Here is an 11,807-nt window from a genome sequence, read left to right on the forward strand (position 1 = left end):
CAGGTAGTGGTTAAATGAACTACCTGGTCTCAAAACATTCCATATCAAAATTTTCTTAACGTACCATTAGCGTCGAAAGTCTTTATAAGTTACAAATTCTTCTGACCTATAACATCGTTCTTTAATTTTTTTTTAGAGATTTAGCGATTCATTTTTGTTAATTAAAATATAATTCTGTCCCGTAAATATACCGTTACAATTTCGTCCATTACTTATGACTCGGTTATGTAGGCATAATAATCCGGGGTCTAATAATTTCCAAATGCGACTGGTTTTTTTTTTCAAACCGGAAGTGGGAATTTTATTGGAAATAACATAATGAGACCAAATTAGTCGACCGCAAATTGCAATTAATGCACGACATGACAAATGGTTTGTATATCTGCATTTGGAAAACTGCGGTTTAAACTAAAGGACTTTACATACACGTAAACAATTTAACACATACTTAATATTGCAGTAGGTTAAAATTGTTCGTTTATGGGAATATTTGCTGTTGAAATATCATTCTTGCTTTTAGTAGCTGAAATAATTATTGTTATTACCTTCACCAAATCATCTGACAGTTTTATTGATGTTATTTCTATAGACGGTAATTTTAGCGCTATTTCCGTTTTGCAGTCCTAAGTTTATCATCAGTTCTCCATTTTCATTTTGAACATTCTCGTTATATTTTTGCTTGGTTCCGGGTATTCCTTGATTACCTACTCAAGAGTTAAAATTCCCTAGTATTACCATATTTTCCCTGATTTGGTCTATTAACTATATCTTACTTGTTTTATTATATTAGTCATAAACGTTTTCCCCTATTGGCTTGTCATTTTCTAGGCCGCATACAATAATGATGTTAAAGTGTTTTTTCTCCATTTTTATCGTTGTTACTATAATCCCTTCTTATACGGACTAACACGGTTTGATCTGATTTTGGTATCGTTGGCGTGTTAGTAAGACTACACCTACTTTGGTTCTCTTTTCTTTTAATACTCTTCTGTAGATTAATATAATATATTATATTCAGTTTATTTTGATTTTCCTTTTCCTTTTTTGTTTTCTGTTTTCTGTAGAGCGCCTACATATTATCTATACGGGTGTTTGGTAGGTCGATGGAAATTTTTTAAGGGATAATAGGGGACGCCATTTGCAACAGTTTTTGCTAATATTGTATCGCTCAAACTGTTAAGGTTTCTTTTTTTTAATTGTTTGTTATGCATTCGGAGACTGACGATAGCTGATGGAAATTATATGCGAAGAGTCAGTGTTTTAGGTTTACATTTTTATTCCACTCGTAAAACAGGGAGATAGTACGTCTAGATAATTTTTAAACGTGAAATAGACGGTTGTGGAATATTGACAAATTTAACTTTATTTCGGAAACCTTAACAGTTTGAGCGATACACCATTAGCAAAAATGTTGCAAATGGCGCCCCTTATTATCCCTTAAAAAATTTCCATCTACCTACCAAACACCCTGTATATTTCCCCCTCAGAAACTTGAGTTATTTCTTGTCCTCTTGTGTTGAGTGATGGGATATTTCATGTGGTAGTTCTCATCTGGGTTTTTGGTATTTTTCTGTTGTTGTTAATTCGTATCGTGGTCGTTTTAAGATTATGTTTCCGAGGCTTAATGTTGTTTTTTGAGAAGTCTTCGTTTTAATGATTGGTAGGTTGCTAATCCTGCAAAAATCATTATCAACTTTTTATCCGATCTTCTTCTTCTTTAAGTTCCATCTTCTATCGAAGGTTGGAAATCATCATGGCAATGCGGACCCTGTTGAATGCTGCTCTAAATAGCTCTGCACTACTGCATGCGAATCATTCCCGTAAGTTCTTAAGCCAGAATGTTCTTCGTCTTCCCACATTTCGTTTTCCTCGGATTTTGCCTTTCATCATCATCCAACCAATTCACGTCCACTGCTGGACATAGGTCTCCTCTACTTCCTCTACTTCCTCTACTTCGTTTATCTTCTCTTGGTCTCCATTCCATCAGCTTTTGTGTCCATCTTGAATCTTTCAGCTTGGCGACGTGTCCTGCCCAGTTCTATTTGAGCCTGGTGATACGTTCTACAACATCTGCGATACCGGTTGATTGCGGAAGAGGGAGATCTGTATGAGATCCTCATTTCTTATTTTATCCCGTAGGGTTACGCCCAGCATGGATCTTTCCATACGCCTTTGAGCAACCCGCATTTTGGACGCTGTTGCCTTGGTTAGAGTCAGTGTCTTTGCTCCATATGTCATTACCGGCAGCACAAATTGGTCAAACACTTATCTTTTTAAACCGATCGGTATACCGCTCCTAAATACGTATCTCAGAGCTCCGTAGGCTGCCCAAGCAAGAGTTAATCTTCTTTATTTTCATATCGCATATTTGGTTATCTCTGCCAATTCTAATTTCGTGACCCAAGTAAATGTACTTTTCCACTAGTTCTAAGTATTTTGCCTTGTATAATAAGTTGTAATAATGAATATTTTTGCTCTTTCATCACATGTCCCAAGTACTCAAGTTTTCGTCTTTTGATAGTTAGTATTATTTCCGGTTGATTTCCTATCCTTCTAGTTACTTCCACGTTCGACATTCTTTGAATCCATGATATTCGTAGGATTCTTCTGTAACACCAAAATTCAAAGGCGGCCAACTTATTCAAATGGACTTGTTTCAACGTCCACGCTTCCAAGCCATAAAGAAGAGTAGATAACACGTAACATCGAAGCATCCTTAGGCCTAGTTCTAACCTTATATCCCGACAACAAAGAAACTTTTTAAGTTTAATGAATGATGCACGTGCTATTTCAATACGTGTCTTAATTTCTTTGGTTTGGTCTACATTTGATGTTATCCATGTTCCTAAGTATTTGTAGTTATCCACACTCTCAATCACAGTATCTTCAATAGTTAATTGGATGTTTATGTGTGCTGATTTAGTTATGATCATGCATTTAGTTTTCTTTAAATTCATCTTCAGTCCGTACTCATGACAGCGTTCATTAAGGCGTTGCATTACGTTCTGTAAATCATTGTTGTTATCTGTTATTATTACTTTATCGTCTGCAAAACGTAAGTTGTTCAAAACTTCTCCATTTATAGATATACCTTCTATTGAATCTGAGAGCGCTTCTTGAATTACCGCTTCACTGTAGACATTGAAAACTAGTGGAGACAGCACGCAACCCTGACGGACTCCTCTCTGTATTTTGATATCTTGCGTGTCCTGTTTGTCAACTCTAACCTTGGCAGTTTGATTCCAATATATATTAGATATAATTTTCATGTCACGACTGTCAATATTTTTGCTTTTTAATATATCTAAAAGCTTTTTATGTTGAACTTTATCAAATGCCTTTTCAAAGTCTACAAAACATAAGTACATATCCCGATTCATGTCCATGCATCTCTGGGCCAGCACATTCAAGCCGAACAAAGCATCTAGTGTGCTCATACCATTTCTAAAGCCAAATTGTGTGTCACTGATTTCATATTCGAGAGTTTTAACAATTCTACTGTGTATTATTTTCAAAAATCTTTTAAGTGTGTGACTCATTAAAGATATTGTTCTGTGATCCGAGCAGGTTGTTGCACTTGACTTTTTGGGAATTGCTACAAAGGTCGATTGCAGCCATTGTCTAGGGATTGTGGCAGTCTGATATATTAGATTAAAGAGTTCAACCATTACATCAATAAGTTTTAATAATTCGATGGGCACATCATCTGGTCCAGTAGCTTTACCCTCTTTCGTGTTTTTAATGGCATAGATGACTTCGTCTCTTAATATTGGTGATCCGGTATCCTCTGTGATTTCTAATGACAGTTCTCCTCTTTCATCATTAAAGAGATGTTGGATGTAATTGCTCCATTGACACAATATCTCCTTCACGTCAGTAATAATATCCCCTTTATCATTTTTAAGGGTATTCGTTCTTGTGATTTTTCTAGAACTTGTCATTTCTTTGATTTTTCTGTGTAAATTAAAGCTGTCATACTTTTTATCCAGGTCTTCTATTTCTTTGCATCTGTCGGACAGCCACCTCTCTTTTGCCTCTCGAATTTTCTTTCTGATGTTTCTCTGAATTTCTTTGTATTTATTCGGGTCTTTTGTTTTATGTTTTCTTCGTTCTTCCATAAGTTCAAGAATTTCTGCTGTTATCCAAGATTTTGTTTTTTTTTAAGTGGTTTGAGGGTTCCTTTTCCAACTGATACTAAGGCATGTTGAATTTTCCCCCATTTTTGGTCAACAGTCAGAGTTTACGCACTATCTTCTTTGACTTTCCTTAAGTTCTCGTTTATTTTAAATTTCGTTTCCGCATAGGTCTTGTCTTGTTTGAGCCGCCTTGTATCCATGATTTTATTGGAGCTAGAGCTTTTATCCGATAGTGTTACCCAATAATCTGAATATTCTTATTTCCTCCATAAACAAATGAGGCTCGTATTCTTTGTTTACAGCTAGATAAAATTGTTTATATTATTTTGTTATTTCTCTCATCTTGTAATTTACACAATCTTCGTTGTTTGTTATTATTACTTAGTTATATACCAAAAACAGATTCATTAAGTTTGTTTCTCATCTGAACTTTCAGTTATACAGTGCCTCCAATTTATTAACGCTGCTGATATATGGCAATATCTGGATCATGTGATAAGAGACGATAAGTGTTTGTTTCTATAGATGATAATGTTGAGTAAAATGCAGGGAAAGATGCAAGGAACGGGAAGTATTGAAAAAGGCGCATTTCCTGGTTAAATAATTTGAGGACGTCGCGTCGTATAAATGCAGTCCTGTAGATTAATTTAGAGCTGCTGCCTCAAAAGTAAAAATAGCCGTGATTATGACCACCAACATCCTAGTAGAAAACGGGCAGTAATGTACTGGGATAGAGTAATATGAGTGGGGACCATCTTGTAGAGTTGTATGTAGAGCATTATTTGGCAATTACCAACACGCTTTATTGGCACAACCTACGTAGATTGTACACATGACGTAGCCCAGATGGATGAACAAAAATCAAATATATTACATTGTAATAAGATCAAGATGGAAATGCTTGGCCGCCACTTGTAAAATATACTCGGGCGCAGATTGTGGAAGTGACCATTAAATCCTAGTAATAAATGTACAACTTATTTTTAACGATTTTAAAAGGAGACCTCTAAGAAAAATCATATCCCTTAACTCCTCTAAAATACATGAATTCCAACAAAGCTTAGACAAAAACCTTTTTTTAAATCAAGTAGATAGTGATCGTAAAAACACTTTGATTTACCTTATAGTCCAGGAACCAAAGCTTTTCACCTCGCAATTTTTACAGAATGGATCAATCTTCTTGAAAATTTAAGAATAAGTAGTGGATATTCCATGGATCAAAATCTATATGATGCCAACAGGCGCTTTTACCATGGGGGTGGTTGTCACCTCATCTCGAGGGTGGAAATTTTTTATTATATTTTGACCACAAAAGTTAAAAAAAACATTCATTCTAAGCAAAAAATGTTCTATACATTTTTTTGATAAAATTAATAGTTTTTGATTTATTCGCTATCGAAAGTGTTAGCTTTATATCTAAAAAATCAATGTTTTTCGATGGTAAACTCATTTACGATTCACTCAAATTTTGCCGTAGAACAAATTTTATTAAACCAAGTCATTTGAAATTAAATTACCTACAATTTCATATTAAAATATTTTTTCGTATCTCTGATGCTAATCTTTCTATTCTGAAGAAAATGGCATTTTTTACCAAATTGCAAACATTCGTTATTCGCTATAAACTTCAGTTTTTTAAAAACTAATTATTGGAAGGCAGTCAAACTTCTAGAATCTATTAATAATACATAAATAAAGAAGAATAAATAAGGTCAATGACTAAAAACACCGCTAACTTACATTATTATGCTTCCAATTGGATTTCTTCTTTTTTTTTCAAACAAATATATTGATTTTTTAACCGTAACTTTTTATTTTTTAACTTTTCTTTCTAACTTTTCTAGGAAATGAACACTTTTAAAGTTATAATCTAAAAACGAAGAGAAAAATCGAATTTTTTCTTCATTTTTTGGCATTTTGATTATTTAAACAATTGCCTGTTGCCTGTCACCTCTTGTAACACAATGACCTAATTGTGACCTTTTGACCCACTTACCACGTGTGGGAGTCATATGTTGCCCTAGGGCCGTAGCCATAAGAATTTTATCCATCCTTTGGATTTTGCTATGTTGGCATTTATATAAGACTTTTAGTCTGTTTTTGAAAGGCTTTGACCTTTGTATTTTTTGGTTGGCTCACTATGTTCTTGTAACACTGATGATGCTCTTGTTACAGAGCGAAAACATTTTGTTTGTATGTTTGTAGCCCTATAGGGGCTTTTTAAACTATTATACCTTTTACCAAGCTAAAAATTTATTAATAAATTTTACTTATTTGAACAATTTTCCGAACCTTTTTGAGTGGGAGGATAACTCAAATATTATTATATGAGATATTTTTAAGCAATTTCTGCAAAAGAATATGAGTCCCCTCTCAACATCCAAATGTACTAATCTTTTTACATATGCGCCCTGGTCTATTGAGAATGAACTCGTTTTTCAAAATTCACTCGTAATACATTTTTAAGCAGTAATAATATATTACTGCAAAATAATAAACTCGTTGTAACTTTAATATTTTTTTTTAATTCAATTAGTTGGCATGCAAATAGTTACTTTCTGTTCAACATTATATAATATGTATGGATATTACCCCCGAAAAGAAAAGCACCATCTTCCTCCGGACAGTTACGAACTTACCAAGGCAAAGAATAGAAGTCGCAAAAAGTTTCGTATAACTGTTTCGACGAATTTGTCCATTGGCTGCCAACTTTTATATGAGAATTTTTCGAATCTGTATTTTGCAAAGTTGATAAAGTTCTGTCCGTCGGCAAAAGTTGTTTGAAAAATATGAAGCCTGTTTTTTATTTAGAAATTTAAAATATGCATTTAAAACGACATAAGCTACTCCGGTGAAGTTTGAAATCGGTAGTTTATGTATAAATATCCAAGTAAAGTTTTAGAGATACGCCATTATATATATATACATATATATATATATATATATATATATATATATATATATATATATATATATATATTGTCATGATTTTAAATAGTTATTATGATTTTTTAAGATACTCAAACCATAGAATAGTTAAAAATAATAGATAATTTAGTAATTTTAATAAAGCCCAAAGTATATGGATAATTTTTTATTATTGCCACTTTTGAGGGGTATCGTTGATTGGAAGGTTGAGAAGAATGAGAATTATAAAAAGAACTAAAGTTAGGAGAGCACTTAGTAATAATTAAATAGTTATAAGATGGTTTTATTTAAGTGTATAAAGGTAGAATTACATAAGAAATCAAAATAGGTAATCCTATATCAAAGATGATATTTCAATGACATATAAATTAGAAATTAGTAAATAGAATATATAATAATTTGAATTTTGAGTTTTACCTGAGAATTACTTCTATTTTTATCATACAATAGCCTTATTTGTTCGTAAGAATCATCAAAAGGTTCCATGTTTCCAAAAGTCACTTCGAAAGGAACTTCGTTAAGGTGATACGTCTTGCATCATTTAGCTGCATGTATAGATTTGTGAAATTATGTTGAAATAGACATTAATCTAAAATTTGAGAACAATAGTTAGTTCAATATTAATAGTTTTAGTATAAATTTTAAAGAAAAATGTGGAAAATAGTTCAATAGAATAATAGCTTTGACAAGTGTCGAAACTATAGGTCAAATTAACGTATAAGAATGATATTTTGAGGAAATGGCTTATGCATATTCAATTGCTGATTTATTTTGTGTAAATTGAAAGTTATTTCAATCCTTTGTATGTAGTAATTGTGTAAATATTTGAATTTTAATATGTGAGTGTAAGTGATAAAGAAACTAAAAATGAAGTGTCGGACGTTGAAATGAACCCTAATAGAACTTTAATAAGGGCACCTAGCAAGAAGGAAATTATATCAAAATGAACTAGAAAGTTTAATCTATTCAAATCCCAGATTAGATTATACCCAAAGATTAGGATAGAATCACAATTTGGGTTCATATTTCCAAAATTTTCATCAAAATTATTATTTTGATGAAATGTCAAATTTATTGGAATTTCTTGATTGGTGAATTCAAATTTTCATAGCAAGGATTGTTATTAATAATTAATTTCCATTGGCTGTGAAGGGACGCCAAGCCAAAAGGAATCCATTTTAGAGAGACTTCTGCAGGCTTTTGAACAAGCAACACCTGTTTATAAGGAGCTCCGCAATTTTTGAGAAAAATGCGGTAAATCGTAAAAATTTTAAATTAAAAACTTTTATTATACTAACCTGTATAAATAATCTTCATGGTGAAGAAAAAATTTTCAAAAATGACCCTCAACTTTATAAGAAAAGTGAAAAAGTATTGTGATGCGGGTATCTACCAGATTTAGAACATTGTTCCAGTGAAATAGAAGGAGTTGGTTTCGTCTTGGATCCGAAGAGACTTCATAGCAGTTTGGTTTATCTTCATATTACATCGTGAAAGGTTGTACTGAACAGTTTATATTTTTAATTGATCATGATCTAAAGTCAATGTTTTTCATTTTCTAGCTTTAATATAACAAATTTTGAATATTCAAGATAATTTTGGGTTATCTTCGACTTAAATTTTTGTCAAATACTTTTATTTTTTTTTATATAGTTAAATTCATTGCATCATATTTCTTCCTTCAGACTTTCGACTAGATAACCTAAAATAAATAATTTAGCGTTAGATAGATCAGCAAATATTTCAAGTTGATATCATATTGATCTGATCTATATTATTGTATAATTACCTTGTATTTTTGATGTTGCATAACAAAGCCTTTATTTTCAATATATTTCCAAATTCGTGTACAATATTCGACAGTCTTTTGTTATTTATCAACCATTTCATATAGCTGTATTTTTGTGTCGTTTGTTTAGTTGATATTTCAGAAATCTTTTCTCACACCTCCACAGATAGGAGATCTCATGCAGAATTCACTTTATAACTGAGCTAGTAAGGTAAGTGATTAATAGATGGCGCCGGGCAAAATCAATATTAAAATCAATTATTAAATCAGAATATTTAAAAAAATTCTATAAATAAATAAAAATAAATAAACATAATTCTATAATAATAAAATATAATTAAATTAAATAAATTAAATAAAATAATTAATAATAAAAATAAATAAAATAAAATAACTTCTATAATAATTGGCCCCACGAAATATATAATAATTGGCGCAACCAACGTGGAACGATAAGATAAATATAGGGCAAAATAGTCACATATTAAATAATCAATATTAAAATTTTGAGTCTGATATATTTTACAAAATGGCAGATGGACGTAGATCTGTTTCGAAGACGACAAAGGAAGAAGAGGAACAGAAACAAGAAAAGTCTGACCTTGAAAAATTCATGGAGTTAATATTAACAAAAATAGAAGAAAATAATAATAAAATAGAAAGAAAATTAATTCACTTAGATGAAAACAACAAGAAAATGGGAAATAAATTAGAGGGAAATAGTAAATCATTAGAAGAAAAATTAGTAGAAAATAGTCAAAAAGTAGAACAAAAATTAGAAGAAAATAGTCAAAGGGTAGAAGAAAAATTAGAAGAAAATAGTCAAAAGATGGAAGACAAGTTAGAAGAAAATAACAGAAAAGCAGAAGAAAATAGTCAGAGGTTGGAAAAGAAACTTGAAGAGAACATTAAAAGAATAGAAGAACAAATGGAACAGAGAATAAATAAGAGTATTGGAGAAGTGAAAATGTTGTACGGAGAGATCATGAATAAACATGAAAATTTAGAAACTAAATTAACTGTTGAAAATCAAGAGATTAAAACACAGATACAACAGCATAAAGAAAGAATAAATATAGTAGAAGAAGATATAGAAAAGGAAGCAGAGTGGACGAACAGAAGATTCATCATGGTAGATGAAAACATAAATCAAATCAAGAAAGATCAGAAAACATCCAAGGAAAAGGAGGATCAATTGGAGAATAAATTAAATTTTGAAGTAAAAGAAGTTAAACAAGAGATAGAAAAGATGGAGAAGAAGATTAGGAATACAACAAAAGGAACAATAGTCCATACTATAGAAACATCGGAGAACAGAATTTATTTTAATGGGGACTATAAATCTCAACATCCAGTACCATTTATTCGTATACTCACAACCAAATATTTGCAATACAATGACTTTGACGAATTTCGTGAAGTCATTAGAAATCAGCTGAAGGGTGAAGCGTTGATTTGGTATACGAATGTGGAGAATGAGATCCAAGATTTTGATGGTTTTAAAGTGAAGTTTTTGGAATTTTTCTGGGGACAGTCCAGACAACAAGTTGTGAGAGCAGAATTGTTTGGAGGAAGATATAACTCCAACTCTAGAACAAGCATGCATCTGTATGCTATGAGATTATATAGTGCTGCCCAGTATCTGGATGGAAAACTCACAGAGAAGGAACTGGTGAACCACATAATAGTCCATTTTGAAAGGCAGATAGAGAATATCCGACTAAATTTCCATTTTACCGACTTAAACATGCTCTGCAATTTTCTTATTGAAAAGGAAAAAGCTTTTCAAAGTTATAGAAGCAGAAATAATAATAATGGCAATTTTCAAAATTTTATTGATAGTAATAATTACAATGACAACAGATATGATAATAATAATAACAATAATCAAACTTGGAATAATAAAAATAACAATAATAATAACAATAACTATAACAATCAAAACAGAAGTCAAAATAATAGATCAAATTATAATTATAATAATAATAGAAATAACAATGGACGTGGAGGTTATAATAATTATAACCAAAATAATAATAATAATAGGGGATATAATAATTACAGAGATAATAATTATAGAAATAATGGTGATAGAAATAACTCTAATGGTAATAATAATTTTTACAATAATAATGACAATAATGGTGATAGCAGACGATCACCAAGACGAGATATGGGTAATTCGAGTTCGAATCAGCCTTCCAACCAAAATAGTAGAAATAGTGATAATAGGGCACAATTTAGTGTAAATAATATAGTCATGGATGGTGAAATTTCTGATCAACCATCAACGTCATCAGGTGTTCAAATGGAGTCATTTGAACAGAATTTTGTAGATCGCACCTGCTAGGCAATATAGCAACCAAACTGTACGAGCATCATAGGGAATTTTTGGACATGGGAGCTAATGTTGTATCGAAAAAGTTCAGGGGATTAATTTTTATTAAAGTTCAATTTTGTGGTAAATATTTTAAAGTTTTATTGGATACAGGGTCAGAGATTTCCTTAATTAGTGAAAATGTCATTAAAAATTTGAATTTAGAAGATTCATGTTTTAAAATTCCTAAGTTAAGTTTAGTAGGTGCAAATAATAAAACGATTACACATGTTAATAAAAGTATTGTTGGTCATATTAAATTAATTAAAAAAGATTATATTCTACAACTGATTGTCATTGATAAGATGAAATATGATATTATGATTGGATCGGATATGTTAGACAAAATGGGTATGGTAATCAATTATGAGAAAGGTTTGGTACAAGTAGAGGAGGAGTATGTGAAATTTGAGGAAGAATTATGTCCAGAAAAGGGCAAGGAATTGATGAATATGAGGAGAATGTATATGGAGGATAATGAAATATTTAATGAATTAAGTCCAGAAAAGGGCAATGAATTGATAAATAATGATTATATAGATATTAATAATGTATTATATGAAGATGTTGATGATGA

At 31.2% G+C, this 11,807-nt stretch overlaps 1 protein-coding gene and 1 long non-coding RNA gene across 2 annotated transcripts in view; one reads left to right on the forward strand and one right to left on the reverse strand.

Moving 5' to 3' along the window:
* Positions 1-11,807, forward strand: part of LOC126889489 (uncharacterized) — a 258,815-nt gene that overhangs the window by 168,904 nt on the left and 78,104 nt on the right. The window lies entirely within an intron of this gene.
* LOC126890673 (uncharacterized) lies at positions 7,334-9,754 on the reverse strand. Its single transcript, XR_007700406.1, has 3 exons — positions 8,854-9,754; positions 8,363-8,766; positions 7,334-7,653 (listed from the first exon to the last, which is right to left on the reverse strand). It is a non-coding gene; the product is annotated as an uncharacterized LOC126890673 (long non-coding RNA).

The sequence above is a fragment of the Diabrotica virgifera genome, chromosome 8 (assembly GCF_917563875.1).
Source record: "Diabrotica virgifera virgifera chromosome 8, PGI_DIABVI_V3a".
Lineage (NCBI taxonomy): Eukaryota > Metazoa > Arthropoda > Insecta > Coleoptera > Chrysomelidae > Diabrotica > Diabrotica virgifera.